This window comes from Solanum verrucosum, unplaced genomic scaffold (assembly GCF_900185275.1).
Source record: "Solanum verrucosum unplaced genomic scaffold, falcon-dt-bn FXZP01000060.1, whole genome shotgun sequence".
In the NCBI taxonomy this organism is placed as follows: Eukaryota; Viridiplantae; Streptophyta; class Magnoliopsida; order Solanales; family Solanaceae; genus Solanum; species Solanum verrucosum.
This window is the reverse complement of record NW_026020129.1, coordinates 311605-328153: the sequence shown is the minus strand read 5'-3', so window position 1 is coordinate 328153 and position 16549 is coordinate 311605. Positions and strand designations below refer to the sequence as shown.

The 16549-nt window shown below is 33.0% G+C and overlaps 1 pseudogene; it reads right to left on the bottom strand.

Moving 5' to 3' along the window:
* Positions 1-237: 237 nt before the first annotated feature.
* LOC125826242 (FT-interacting protein 7-like) lies at positions 238-14433 on the bottom strand (annotated as a pseudogene).
* Positions 14434-16549: the final 2116 nt, after the last annotated feature.

Genomic DNA, 16549 nt, shown 5'->3' with positions numbered 1-16549 from the left:
TGTTTTTGTTCATTGTATGATGTTCAAGGTCTTCATTAGCATTTGACATTCTAAGTTAATACATGCTATGAAAGATTTATATGTAAATACTTACCGTTGGCTTCTTCTGATTGGCCTTTGAATGGCTCCTTGGTTATTCTCATAAAGATATTGAAAGTTTGTATATGTTTCATGTCATATAATAAGTTAGTGTTAGTCTTCATGGTTAGAAATTTCATTTTCTTTGCATATTTGAGTTCATGTCCTGGTCCTCAGCAACTGGTTACCAATCCGAGCCTTCACACAGACATCAGGAAGACGATATTTCTCTGACACAAGTATAATTACTTGAGCAAGATGTAGCAAAAGGATCGTTTTTTTAATGAATCCTAAACTGATACATATACACTAATTAAATAACAGACTCTCCCTCCTACGGTGGAAACTAAACCTATGAATTAGGAATATGAGATAACAACCTCCTAAAGTAGTGGTCTGGATACAAAGCTAACAACCTATATGCAGTAAAACTGTAGGCAGTAACAATGTTCTAATTAATAACAAGTAAGTCTTGTGCTTCAATAACATTGACACGAACATACCATAACCTAGGGGAATGGTACATTTTATCGCGGATTTGGCTGGACTGCACTGACATAGGTGTTGGACTAGCTAACTACATCTGTATGGAAAGCATCAGGAAATGCTTTGTCAGCTTGTGTACAATCCACACAACAAGCATCAGTTCCCCCTATTTTTCCTCCCCTTTCTTATTTTATAGGCGATACTACTCTGGAGCCAATAGAGTATCTGGAGCAACTGAGGTTGGAACTTCATGCAGATCAACTTATAAAGTCATCTTTCAGTATATCCTTATCCTTTAACCACAACATCCAAAATAGAAGACTGCATTCTTTCTTTAGCAAAAGCAAATAGTACTGTATTCCATTCTGGACTTTGATTTTTCTCAAAGTGTTGTGTGTGAAATGACCCAAAAAGTTCTTAAAAATGTGCTTCGGAAGTTACCGGAAACTTGTTTACCTATATATAAAAAAAAAAAAAATCCGTTTCGTTTTTCGAAAATCCGACTTCATATTCTTGTTTAGGGGGTCAAATTGAGTGGGAAATGGGTCTAACCCAAATTTTAGAGCAACCGTACCAAAATCCGAAATTTCCAAGTGAAGCCTTTTTCGAGGGTCTACTTTGGAGGGTCATATCTCCTAGCACACAAATTATTGGGTGGCCAATAACATATCCATGGAAAGCCCTTTGAGTTAGATACTTAACGCACTTCGTTTCACCTCATTCGGAGTTCGGACGAAGAAGTTATGCCCATTTTCGTAAAATCTGTCCGGCAGGAAAGGCAATTTCCAGTGAGCGTTTTTACTGTTCACCCGCCTCATTTTTTTTTCTAAGTGTTGGACCATTTTTCCAAAAGGCATATGTTATTTCCTATATACCATTAGTTCAATTCCCATCTCTAAAACATTTCCCAAAACACCTCTCCCATACTTAGACACATTTTCTCTCAAGTTCTCTCAAGAACCCTAATCCAAAACCTTCCTCAAGATTGAAGAGACTCTTGCTCCAAGTTCCAAGCTTCCATTGAAGACACTCTCAAGACCTTCATAAAAACTCAAGGTATGTGGTGTTGAACTCATGGGTCCTTCCACCCATAGTGCCTAGACTCTATTCTACTCACTAATTCATGGTTTAAGTTAAGATTCATAAATTAGTCTTGTTCTTTGTAATAATTTCCTGCACATTGAATTTTAAACATGAAAAGTGATTGTTTTGAGCATGTTGTGACTCTAGAACTTGAACCTAAATTTGGAATGGATGTGGAGATTTTCATGTGGTATTGTGGGTGTTAAAAAGGTGTTGTTGTAGGTTGTTCACTGGTTTGGCTGCATAATTACTACCCTATTTTCCATGCTCTTTGATTCCATTACATGTCTTCAAGGTGTTTGACAAAATGTCCAACTATGGAGAATTGATGAATCGATGCTTTAAAGCTTGAGTTATGAGATGTATGGAAATCCAGAGATGTGTTGATGACAAACTAAGCTTGTGTATATGTTCATTCCATACGTGAGATTGCATTAGAGCCTAATGGGAATTTCCTATATAAAGTGTTGCATGACCATGCCCGGTCCGGGGAAAAAGAACCGGATAACCATGTGAGAGGTTTATATCTCACCACCTAAGATGCTTGGGGTGTGACCAACATCAACCATGTGAGAGGTTTATATCTCACCACCTAAGATGCTTGGGGTGTGACCAACATCAACCATGTGAGGGGTTTATTCCTTGCCACTAGGGTGTCTGGGTGTGAACGGCATCCCCCATCCTAAGTTGGGGTTATAGATTGGTTGGATCATGCATACACATATGATATCTACTATTAGTATAGATTTACTTAAACATGTTTTGACTTCACTTTGATCATGCATCCTCATATTGTTATTCATAATGCCTATGAAACTATTTCTTGTATTTCGATTGTGTCCTTATCTATTGTTGTGTTGCACCCCGCATACTTAGTACATTCCAAGTACTAACGCATATTTTGCCTACATGATGTCACCATGTAGGGACCGGAGCTACTCTTGATCCTTCTCTCCATTCATGTGGCTAGTACGGTGCTTATCCGAGTTGTTGGTGAGTCCTCAATTATTCGAGGGCTATGTTATGTTTCCTACTCCTAAGTTTTGAGACTTTAGCTTGCAATTGTAATTTGACTATGAGGGGAGCCGGTAGTATGTCATGGCCCCGTCCTATCTATGTATGTAGAGGTGTGCGTTGGACAAGTATTTTGTAAATGAGTTTGACTCTTGTTCTATGATGTCATTTTGAAATGGTTTGCCCTTAGTCCCTATTTCCCGTTAAATAAATATTGAATGTACTTCCGCGACCGATGAAGTGTGATGACAAGTTTGAGAGGCTTGTTTGGGGTTCCTTCGGGTTCCTCATTTGCCATGTCACGTCTAGGCCCTAGGCTTGGGTCGTGACAGTGTGACTCCTTTGTAGTTCCCAACTCTTACTTCAACATAAGGGTCGAGACTTCCTGTGATATCTTTGGAAGGCAAATCTTGTGCTTTCACGACTCTTACAAACAGGAATTGCATAGGCTCACCGAGGTCATATGTGCTGAATGTTCTTCCACCTCGAACAACTCGATCCCCCCCCCCCCCCACTATACACCCTCATCCAAAGACAGGGGTTGTCTCTTTCAATGAATATTCAGCTGGCTGCAAAGATGAACCTGAATACATCCGTAGTACTTTCGGCCCCTCAGAAATAGAAAAGTAAAGTCATGGATGATGCATAAATTGAGACAAAGGGATGATTTTAAGTTTAAGTTCGATCCCTTCTAAGAAATTATTGATAATCCTCTGGATCTGATCCTAACTGACTATCAATGGTGAATTCTTGCTGCTATAATTTTAGAGATTTGAAATTTTTGTTTGAGAACATGATATTGTACAAATTTTTATTTTTTCTATTCCTCTTCGTTGTGATTTTGGGTAAAAATAGTGAAATCTGGGCAAAAACTGAGTTGAGAATAATTATTTAAATGAAATTTTTAAAAGAAGTTGAAGAAGAGGAATAAAAAAAGAAGAGGAGCAAAGAAAGAATAACACTGAGAGGCGAAGAAGAAAGAAGAAAAATTAAAAGAAGAAGAGGAAAGAGAAAAAAAGGGTAGGCGAAGCAAACTAGATTGTACAATTTCTTAATCCAAAAAATTGTTATATTTAGTTATAAAAATTATATTGCTGTAGATAGTAAATATTTTTTTAATATAGCCTATTTATGTGATTTCCCCATTTTAAAGACCAGGGAGTATGGGTCTGAAACCCAAAATAATTTGGAGCAGTAATTGAGGCCCGAAATAGATCAGAAACTTCGGCCTTGCCCAAATTTCAAACTATTTGGGCTGGTAGGCCCAAATTCGTTCTTCTTGTCCCAATTCTAAGTAATTTAGTCTTTTCAGACTATTTGCTGCATTTCGCTTTGGGCCTGGCCCAATTTCGTTGTATCACTGTATATACTACCAATGTATACTTGCTGTATATTGTATGTATACTAACGTATACATCCCAATTTCGGTTTCCGAGATCTGTATTTTAGCTCCCTTTTCAACTTCGTTGGATCAATGAGGCTCGGACTTGAACTCGAACTCGAGGATATGCAAAGGAGGGTCCAAAATGGACCCGGATTGGTGAGGTCCGTGTAATAAATATATAAGGATTAGGATCTATCCGCAACAACAAAAATACAAATGATTTTTGGATAACTAATTATTCTATCAAATTTAGCACTTAACAACCTTAAACATGAGACAAAATTGAATTAAAAGAAGCAGTGATATTTCCCTATTCTCACTTTAATACTTAGATTGGGGAAGAAGAGAAGGAAATATTTAATACTACCCTAAGTTACTTGACCACATAACCAGACAGATTTGTTAAAGGGATATCCGACGTTAAATAATGTTTGACCAACATCATGGCAATTCAACATTTGACCAATATCATTGTACAATAGAAATTCTCCAAATTTGGGGCGAATATATCTTAAAACTGAACTTATTGCTTTCAACTTGAAGTTATTCCATAAATCACTCATTTTGAAGACTCCAAATTCGCACAAACCAATCATAATTTGACAATTATCTCTTGTGGTAATATATTAAATGTTGAATCCCTTTTAATATAATGAAAAATTTAGTATAGTGATAAGGAGGTTCAAACTTCAAATGTTGCTTGTTTTAGGTTACCGGTTCAAATTCCATATTTGGCTAAAATGTGAATCAGACGGACGTGTTAAGAGAGTACTTTAAATAAGTTAGCAGATTTAATTAAGGAAAAATGTGTCCACGTAGAAAAATAAGGTGGCTCGGAGATGAACATTTAATGCATTAAGGGTAGATATAACTGAATAAAAATAATAAATATGTTGACAATGTATAACGATAACAAATATAACTTATTTATGAAAATATTATTAGGTTAAACACGACCATTTTCCGATAGGAATATTTTACATTAAATTCAAATGTGTAAACTAAGAGCCCATTTGGATTGACTTAAAAAAAATAGTTTTTAAGTTAAAAATAAAAAGTCAAATTGAAATGACTTTTAAGTCAAAAAATAAAAAGTAGGGAGAGACCTACTTTTGGTTTTTGACTTATTTTAAGTCATTTTTCACCTTCCCAAACACTTCCCAACTTATTTTAAGTAATTTTTGACTTATTTTAAATTATTTTTTATATTTGTCAAACACTTTCAAAAGTCAAAAACTGAGTTAAAAGTAGATTTGATCAACTTTTAAGCCAAGCCAAACACCCTCTAACTTAGGAACTTTTATTTAGGAAAATTACAATGACAAAACGAGTTCATAAAAAATTTCTTTGTAACTATTTTCAGTTATTTCATTCAATAATATAATTGTTGTAGAATCTTACTACCCGATCTCTCATTTTCCCCTTCATCTTTTAATGTGTTTCTAAAATAACCTACTCCTATTTAAGTCAAAAACTATCTTTGTGAAAGAATAGTAGAAAAAAGAAAAAATTGAAATTCGTACTGAAATGTATTTATATATATCATAAACGTATATTGGTAAAAAATGACCGACCCTTTTCAGTTTTCTCGCAGGACCACCCAACCTTTTTCTGCTTTTTGATATCTTTCAAATAACCTGCTAGAAAAGTTGAAACAAATTTCAAAATATCTTATAAAATCCCATCTGTTTTCGGTAATCTTTAATTTGGTGCGAGCACTTAATTTAATTTGGAATACTCACCCGTCATCATTCCATTTACTTTGACCATTATAATTTTGATAACTTTCTTAAGAAATTATTTATTATATTAATTTTTCTTTAAAGATAAATTATTTTAGTAACCGGAGATCTCTCTCTGCCTATATATACTCTCATTAGTAAGAGAAAGATCTCTCCACATTTCCACCCTCTTTAAATTTCTATACATCACTCAAATTAAAAGCCTGATTTTTTGGAGTTTTGAATAAATAAAAGTGAAAAAATAAAAATGTAAGAATAGATTAAAGAAAGTCAAAAAAATAATGTTAAAGTGAATATAAAGAAAGATAGGATCACATAAGAAAATTATTAAAATAAATAATAAAAATTATTCATAGGATCACGTTCAGACTAAAATTTTGCAAATATGTTCACATCAGTGAATAAGTATATTCACGGGTTTAAAATTTCTTTCTATTATCGTATATTTATTTTAGGTTTCCTTCTTACATGTTTTGGGAAAATGAACAAATTCGTACCCCTCTTTTTTTTTCCTTTCTTACATGTTTATAATATAATGCATTATGATATGGACAACATGCATGTACGGCTCTTTTACCTCCAAAAAAATATGCTAGTTATAGAATCATAGGTTTAATTTTGACATATGAAAATATAGATGCGTTGAGAAAGAATGTGAAACAAAGTTAGGCATCCTTCACATTAAAAGTCAGTGATTTTCGGACATGATTCACGTAAAGCTAACGGTAAGAAAACATGTCCAATAATCAAGGTTCGAAAATAGACATATAAATGTGTTGGCAGGGGCAGCTCTAATAAATCGGTGGCCTAAAGCCAAATTCGAATGGAGGCCTTAAATTTGAATATATATTTTTTATGAAGTTTATTATAGTCAATTATTTGATCTTTCTTGAGACATAGTATTCATAATTTGTCATATTTCTGTTACTTCTTTGCTCTTTTATAGAAAGTTTTTATTTTCTACAAATAATATTCGATATTTAAAAAAAAAATACTTATAACCTATTTTATTTTTTTTTAAATGAGGCCCCTTAAATTTTGGGGCCTAAGGCAATTGCTTTTTTTGCAAAGCTGTAGAGCCGCCCCTGTGTGTTGGTAATCTTACGAAAAATACCTTCTCACGAACACTTATAGAAATTCTAGTAGCTTGAGGTGTGTCAAAGGACATCGTCCTTAAGGATATTTCACCCGATATAGGTGTATTTCCCATGATTCAACAAGTTCTTCTAGTATAAAACTAGAAACCAAAATCTAACAAAGACTAAATATGAAAACACAGTATATATACTGTCATACAAGAATAGGATTTGTTTATGATTTGTCTCACTTTCCAAGAGGAAAAGAACTTAGAATATTTATAGGAGAGATTTTTCATCCTAGTAAGAGGCCACAACGTTACATGCAAGTTAATGGCCGAAAAAGGATTAATGGCTGATAATTATAAAGATGAAGAATAATTGTCAATTAAGTTGGTCAATAGGAAGGTTATAACAACGGTAGAGAAATTGATAATGTTTCTCATTAACAAGTCACTTAAGGCTTGGTCAAATTGACTCAACAAATATGTTTGGTGAATGACCAAATCTCATAATGAATATCATGAAAGACTATTAAGGACTTTCAATAGTCATCAAAATATGTCACAATTAACAATATATGAAAAAATGAACCAAGACAATAATAGGAATACTTCTTTTTAAGATATTAGAATCGTTTATCCAACAAAATGTTGGTATATGTTTATAACTCGCTTAAAATTTTTACCGTTAGCTTTACGTGAAAATAAAAATTTAAGCGAGTTACAAAAACGTAACAACATCTATACGTCTACTCTGAAATTAAATATGAGAGAAAGCAGTGTTGACTTTCATCAACGTAAAGGCAAAATACAGATATTAATACCTATTTCAAATTGCTCACTGAATATTTTTATGACTGTTTATTTTCTATAAATTAAAATGAGGCAAAAGACACGTAATTATACGGGGCGGTAAACTAAGGCTTGAATCGTGAGCTGAACAAAGTGAAATAGAAAAAACAAACTTGAAACAATTTTGCTGGGAAAAGCCTGCAAACAATATGTATAATAGTAATATATAAACTTTGTTATTGTATTTATAAGAGTGTATATTAGAAAAATAAGAAAAAAGAAGAGAAGAAAGTGTCAAACTTATTGAATTTATAATATGATATAATATTTATGTAACCAAGCTCACAGAAAAAAGGAAATTTTTTACACCGATGTATCGTACTCTCTCGACCAGGTCATCATAAGAAAATACGGAAAAATCTTTCCAAAGTGAGAGAAAAGTCAATTAAATATGAATACAATAAACACGGGATACATAATAACTTAAAAAACTAACATAATCATTAATGTCTCCATTTTATAGAACTACAATATGAAATATCAAACAATGTCATGAATATGACTATTAATTATTTTAATGGTTATGATAATAAAAAGTTATGAAAATAATTTCAATCCAATCTTAGTGTGCCTCCCTACCACATATGACTGCCAAACCCTAGTTTAATGCCCACTCCGACCACTATGAGCCATTGAATCAATTAATCCACTTGTTTATTAGGTGTTTTATGTAAATTTTATACCAATGAGTCTTAATTTCTATATATATATATATATATTCGAGCACCCGATGGACTCTATGCGGGTCCACCCCTGCCCAAAAGGCCACAGACCCTGAGAAATTATTTGCAGCCTCATTGATAACAATTTCTAGAACCTCTGAATCAATTCCACGTAAAAATGTTATTATAGTGAAAGGTATTTCACATATTAGATGGACGGAGAATGAGGTAGAAACAATAAATAAGATGGAAAATCTTCAATATGCCGATGTAGGTAAATTCACTTATGAACGGACAAACCTCGAGAAATTAAGAAGGATTATTCCCCAATAGACAATAGTGTGCTACTAAAGAGGGTTGTCAACATCGATTTGTATCGAAATAAACATATTTTGATCTGATTGACCCAACAGGAAGATTTCATTAATCTTATTTCAAAAGGGAGCTTCCTATTTGTGACTAAGCAATAACCATGTTCATTACTAGGTGATAAAAAAAATTACTTAATTAAAAACCTTATTAAATGAAGAGTTAAAAAAGATCGGAAAGTAAATCCTTGGGTCCCATTTTTCTGATGTCTTAATTCCAAGTACTAGTTCAGATTCTATATTTGTACTTTTACTAGTTTTATAAGAAAATAATGTCTTCTGTCTTTTAGGATAAGTTGTTCAGACACCAATAATTGGTCCCCCCCAAATCTCTCTGAGTCTTCTTTTGGTCTTTGGCAATTATTTTAATGTAATGAAATATTTCGCCATTCGATTTTACTTCTCAAATATATGTGATGAATATTAGAACATCACAAGTTAGTCTAATTTGCCTATTAATTTTTAGTTTAATCGTAACGTTTCAAACAATTTCCTCCCCCCTCCCCCCCCCCCCCCCCTTTTTTAGGATACTATATTAATATTTTAACTGTCATTATTTAGTTAGATTCCCTTACTTTACTTCATTTAAGAATTTTTTTCTCTCTAATTTTATTTAACAGCTTTTTGTCTTTGTTAATAATATATCTTCCAACTTATATTCGGTGTATTGTGGTTCTTCACGCTCTTAATTATGAGAACTATTCAATGTTTTTCCTTCCCTCTCCTCACATAGATCAACAACTCCTAGAGTTGTCAATGTCGATAACACCAAGGGTACCAAACTACCAATATAATCATTCAATTAACAATGCGTCCCAATTGAAGAAAATTTCTTTATTTCTTTAACTTCTATATCAAATTAAAAGACATCATATATATTAAGACGAGGAATACTAATTTTATCTTACACATTTTTAAAGTGATACTATTTATTATGGGATAGTTTTTTTTGCGAAATATTTATTTCGAAACAGAAGACAGGAAAAGTAGGTGCTAAAGTGCTTAATACTATAATTAATCTGAATTGACCTTTCCTCCAATAAAGAAATAATTTCTTATTCATGCACTAAATTAACGTCAATTTAGGAAAAAGAAATATCAACAGAAAAAAAAGAGTCAGAAACTTATTCACGCACTCAACAACTCTGCATCGTCCAATTTTGTTGTAATACGCCTAAAACTAAGATAGACACAAACAATTTTTTCCCTTTTTTCTTTAGTCAAACTTTTTATTCCTCAATAAATCTGAAATCTCAATCTGTTTTTTAATTTGAGACAATATCAAAACTATAAACGAACTTGAAAAATGCAAAATCTATCTTATTCGAGCATTGGCTCGAGTTGACAAACTCGCTGGACCATGCACCAAATTCGTCATGATTACAACTTTGTTTCAATTCGTCAAGTATAGGGATCAAGAGTTAGGTTGAGATCTCTGGTTAGTTCTTAGGATATGATCCCGATTCAAAAGTTGGATTCTGAGGCGGATGTTGGGGTCCGGAGTCAGGGTTGGGTCTTGTGCGTTAGATCCCGGGTCAAGGTCAGGTTTCAAGTGTTGGAGTCGGATTCCGAGTCGAATATTGGGTCAGGTTGTCAAGGTCGTGTCTGGAGTCGGGATTGTGTCTCGAGTCAAGTATTGGGATCAGATTCTGGTTCAAACATTGGATCTTGAGTTGGATGTTGGGGTCGAGAGTCGGGAGTTAGGGTTGGGTCAGGCTCGAGTCATGGGTTGGGATCAAGTGTCAGGATCTAGTTTCAGGTTGAGTGTGGGGGTCAGATTGCGGATCAATGTTTAGGATCGTGTTTTGGTTCAAGTGTCAGGTCTCGAGTTGAGTTTCAGGGTCAGATCCTGTTTTAGAAGTTATATCCTGACTTGGATGTAAGGGTCGGGAGTTGGAATCTTGAGTCGGGTGTCAGGGTCGGATCCCTGGGATCAATTGTCAATATCGGGTTCTAGTTTGAATGTCAAAGTCTTGTATGGGGAGTAGGGGCCAGGTCCCAAATCGGGTGTCAGGATCGAATTATGGATCAATTGTTAAGTTTTGGTTTGGGTGTCGGGTCTCAATCGGGAGTCAAGGTCAGGTTGGATTCAGGTCACGAGTTGGAATCCAAATTAGGATCGGGTCCTAATTTGAATGTCGAATCCCGTATTGGGAACAAGGGTCTGGTCTCGGATCGGGATTAGGTCACGGGTCGAGTGTCGGAAAGCTGGAGATCTAAACCATGATTTGATAAAATTTCTTAAAACATAGGATTCTTTCTGGATAGTACTGTAAAAGTTTTGTGAGGAGGAAACCATGGTTAAACTCCTTTGGTTAATCAAATAAATCTAATCCATCATATAATTAATAAGTACAGCTGGTGTCAAAATCATAAAGGTAATACTTAAGAAACTGGACAAACTCTATACGGGAATGGAGCCAAATCATAATTAATATGGAATAGCAGGTTTCCTCAACAACGCATGTTCACGTGTTCTTCAAAAATATAGTACTAGAAGAAACTGCTAATTAATAAAGGAACAACAAACAGATTTATACAAGGAAACCAAGAAACTAAAATTGAAACTTGGACAAAGTAAATAATACAGCAAAATCATTAAATCAACAATCAGGATAAAAAACATAAGTTTGACCCTAAAATATAGCGGAGAGTATAAGTCATATTATTCGAGAGTGATTTTAACTCTTTTTTATATTTACTTTTTCTTAAATCATTAAATCAACAATCATTTTGGCCTTTTAGAAAAATCATTGACTTTGGATCCCGTGATATCTGATGCCTTCATTTCTATTTAAGATTCTATTTGTGTATGGTGCACTACTTTTGCCAATTTTATGGGGAAAAGATGTTCCATTTCAGATTATATTTTTCTTCTTTTGCCAATTTTATAGGAAAATGAAATATAATAGTTTATACTTTATAGTATTAAATTAGCTGTTTTTTTTTGTACACCCATAACACACTCACACACATGACACACCCAATATATCTTTACTAGTAACCAGAGGTACCAAACTTACCTACCAATTGTATATTGTAAAAGGGTGGATATTGTATTTTGATTATACATTATCTAAATTCAACCAAATTATAATATTAATTAAGAACAAATTTTATTTGTTACCAATCATAATAAGGTAGTAGCAAATTGGATTATTTATCGTAAAAAATTGTAACATTCGCGATCTCGAAATAGAAAATTAGGAATTTCTCCTCCACTCAATAGTGTCACAAGTCAATATTGATTATTGATGATAGTGGAATGAAATAATTAATAATTAATGAAATTAGATTGTATAATAAGTGCTTTTTTCTCTCTATGAAAGTACGCTAAATCAAAATACCTAACTATGTTAGTGGCAAACAATAATAGGTCTTAGAGCTTTGATTTAATAATAAGATTACAACATGTGATCTTCAGATTAAGTGTACGTCACGTATCAAATTCAAACTCTATCCGATAGGTTTAGTTCAATCAAAGAAAAAGAAAACGAACATGTTCATAGAAATATATAGAACAATAAAATGATAAAGAATATGTATTTATACTAATTTTAATAAATACATATAATACATATCCAAGGAGTAAATATGTGCAAACTTTATTCTTATTTTAAAATATAAAAATATTATTTTTAATAGACTTTCGACTCGAGGATATTATGATTAAAAAAAGATTTTGACTTAAATTTTAAATTCTCAAATTAGCTTGTAGAAAGATAAATGATTTTATTAAATGTTTGTAGTGAGCGATGTATATTATTAGCTTTTGCTTGTGATATAATCATTCATTCAGTAATTGTGTAATTGTGTCCAAAAGCCATATATTCATTATATGCATTGATCATCGGTTTGGCAAATTTCTCCCCTTAATTTGTATTTGTGTAGTATAATATTTAATATTTTTTTCTTTAAATATTTTTTATATATGAATTTATATTTAAAATTTATGATTAAAAGTGAAAGATTTATATTCATATCATCATAATTCTTCCTAATTAAAGATAAAGAACTTTTAATGGAAGCACAAACATATTATATAGTTTTTTTAGGAAGATATTTTACGAAAGTATAAAGCACAAACATCAAAGTTGTTATACCTTTTTATACCTTTAAAAATGAAGTTTTATGTTAATTTATTATTGAATTACATTGTGTAATTTTCGTGTGATTCTTAAGCTACGAGCTCTAGTTGTAAAAATAATCGTTGATGTTTATATTATGATAGAGTGTGTACATCACACTTCTTGAGATGCAATCCTTTTACAAACTCTATATGAACACGGAATATATATTTTATACACTGTACTATTTTTTTTTTTATGTTAGTATAATTTGGTTGGATTGTGTAATTGTGATGATCAAATTTTTAGTATTATTGTAATGGATATTTTAAACAAATGCTTCAAAAATAAATTAACAAAAATCAGTTCTAATAAATAATATAGCTCAAAAAGAATTTTAAAAAGGCAAAGGCAAATAAGTGAATAACCAAAATTCTTTCTTCGGCACAACAATAATTAATTTTCTACCCCTATAAAAGGGAAGGAAAAAGAAAAAGAAAAACAAAGTGCGTAAATTGCGGTACATTCTTTGTCACCAAGACATTATCTAAGAAATTACGGTACAACTTTGATCTCCGCCTAATTTAAATTCATGTCAAAAAATTCTTACGTAAAGAAATATAATGTTTTTTACTAAAATCGATTTCATTTCCAAATTTCATAACCTTAAAATTTAACCATATCTTTAATTCTCCAAATGTTTGCTTCCAGTAATTCTTCTTTTTTCTCGAGTATTTTGTAAATATTTTCTTCCAATAACTATCTAGCAACTGTAAATGTGAGGGGCCGAGGGGTAGTGTTCAAGTCAACAGTCTACACGTATTTTAATGAATAAATTTTAGGTTTAACAAACATAAAAATCATATTTGTATGCTATAGCTATAATTTGTATAATTCACTTCATAGCAAAGTTTGCTATGACTATTAATCTGTATATTTCGGTATACAATCAATTACCTAAAATAGTTGTTGACTTGTGAGATTAGAAAGTCTTAATAATACTCAGAATTTATTAATTTTTTTTGAAAAAAAAAAAAGAAGAAAAAAGTTGTCACTAAATGAAGGGACGGTTGGTAAGTTACTGTAACTTAGTTGTCATTTTGAGTTTTCTTAAATAATATATATATAAAAATAATTAGTACTCATATATAATATAAATATATAACTATAATATTCTTTTTTTGTGTATTTTGATTAAATCTAAGTCTACCTGTTTTTATTCCTTTTTTTAGATGAATAGGCAAACAAGGAATCCAAATCTGTCCAACACACATTTCCCACTTTCTTCACAATTTTTTATTCAAAAAGCTTGTTTGTTATGACAACGTCAAGTTGGGCAGCTCGCTCGACAATCTCTTTCCTCTTCCTGGTGGAAACATTATGTGTGATATCTGCACAGTAAGTTCTGTGGTGCATCATTAGGATCTCAAGCTCACAACATATAAACTTCTTGAAGTCATTGGGAAGATAGTGGCGAGTCTTCTTGTCTGACCCGTAACCAATATTATATTGGGCATCAAGAGTACACATCCCTTGAACTTTCTCCTCACTCTACAATCAATACCCGTGGGTCTAATGAACCTCTTCACTCTCTTCTTGTTAAGCAGAGGCACGGCCATTGTTGTTGTTCAACCTAATTACCTTACCTTTGGAACTAGCTAGGGTTTCTGCTAAGCCGCCAACTCCTTTTGAGGTATATTTATTTCATTCACTGTTTCATTTTATTTCTCATGTTTTCCACACTGATGAATGAAAGCGAGCGAAAAATTAAATATGAACAACAAATTCAAATAATTATAAACAAATGGATTCAAGTAATTTAAGTTTTTTTTTATCAATATTACTATTATATTAAAAAGAGAGTCGTCAGCCTTAATATTAAGTCACGTTATGTACCGACAACAAACATTTTGATATTATTAGAAAATCTATCTGTTGAATTCTATTTGTACTTTTTTAAGAAAAAAATGTTACTTCCTCAGTTTATTTTTATCCGTGAATTATTATTTAAATAATTATGTGGCGACTTAGTTAACAATAACCCAAGAGATTCCCACATTATTGTTGTAGTTATGCTGATTTGAAAATTTGTGAATCATTAATTCATTACTTATATTTTTTTTTTATTAATGTGAGCTATAATTTAGTAATTCCTTACTTTAGTTCATTTAGGAGACTTTCCTCTGTAGCTCTTTTTAACAGCATTCTGTCTTCATTAATAATATATCGTCTTCCAATTACTTATATTCAGTCTTTACATAGTATTAGGGCTATTCACGCTCTAACGAGAATGATCCAATTTTTTCCCTTCCTTCTCCTCGCACAATCATCAATAATGGCTCATAACAATGACAACAACAATGATAATAATCTCAGAGTAGTCAATGATAATAATCTCAGAGTTGTCAATGGTGATAACACCGCGAGTACCAACATAATCATTCAGTTCAATCATGCCTCTCAATTACCCATCAAACTAAGTGGTGGTCAAAACTTCGCCACCTGGAAAGTGCCTACAACATCCAACATCTTTGGCCATCTGGTGGGACCACTCCGGCCCGCAATCACATTTCCCTCGATACGAAGATATCTCCAAATAATGCCGTTTTAACTTGGTTCCGTCAGGACAAACCATCCAGAATGCCCTCATGGCTTCTGATGAATCCATCAGTGCCTCTGTTGTTTCTATGACTTGGCTAAATGAGCTTGGGATGTTTTGCTTACCACTTATGCGAACATATCTCAAACTCGGGTCTTTAGTTTGTGTGGTCAGGTTGCTCGCCCGTGTCACTAAGGGCTCTTGCTTCATTATCGAATTTCTTCACACTATTCAGTCCCTTTTGGATGAGTTAGCCACTGTTGGTTCTCCTGTGTCCAATTTTGAACTCATCGTCAAAATACTTAGTGGTGTGGGTCGTCCTAAGTTTCGAGAGATCTATGCTGCTATTCATGCATGCGATATGGCTATCTCCTATGAGGAATTGCTTGAAAAGTTACTTGACTATGAACTCTTCCTTCGCCACGAGGATGCTTAGAAACTGTCTAGTCACTGTTGCAGTCGCGCTACTCCCACCAAATTCAACACTAATAATCGCAACAATTGCAGGCAGACAAATTAACAATTCTCAATAATGACACTAGACCTCACGTCCAAATACTCCACCACAATGACACTGTTGTCAACTATGCACTAGGATTGGCTACACCGCCAATGTTTGCTGCTCGAAGTCTCACAATCACTTTGAATCCAAAGCCAACTGTGTAGCTGGGTTTACTGCCGCCACCAATCTTTAGATAATTTACTCGAGAGTCACCCATCACATCACAACAGAGCCACACAACCTACAACCTACAACTGTACCACAATAATGAGTATGTCTCTATGGGTGCTGGTAACATAATTCTTATTCCTCACACTTGTTCTACTCTATTAAATGCATCAAATACCGTTTCATGATCGAGACAAACTTTATCACTGAAATATTTGTTTATCTAATAAAGCCCATTGGCATTCTTTTTCCCAATTATCACTGCTTAGCTCTAAACATCTTCAAATTATTTTTAGTGATTTATGAGGGCCATCACAGATTTTATCTCTTGATATGAAGCTGTATTGTTGTATTTTTGTTGACCAATATATGAAAAATACTTGGCTTTACACTGACAGAGTTTCTACATCTGGTTACATCTTATTCCACGGTCACAATCCGATTAGTTGGTCTTCAAATAAGTAAA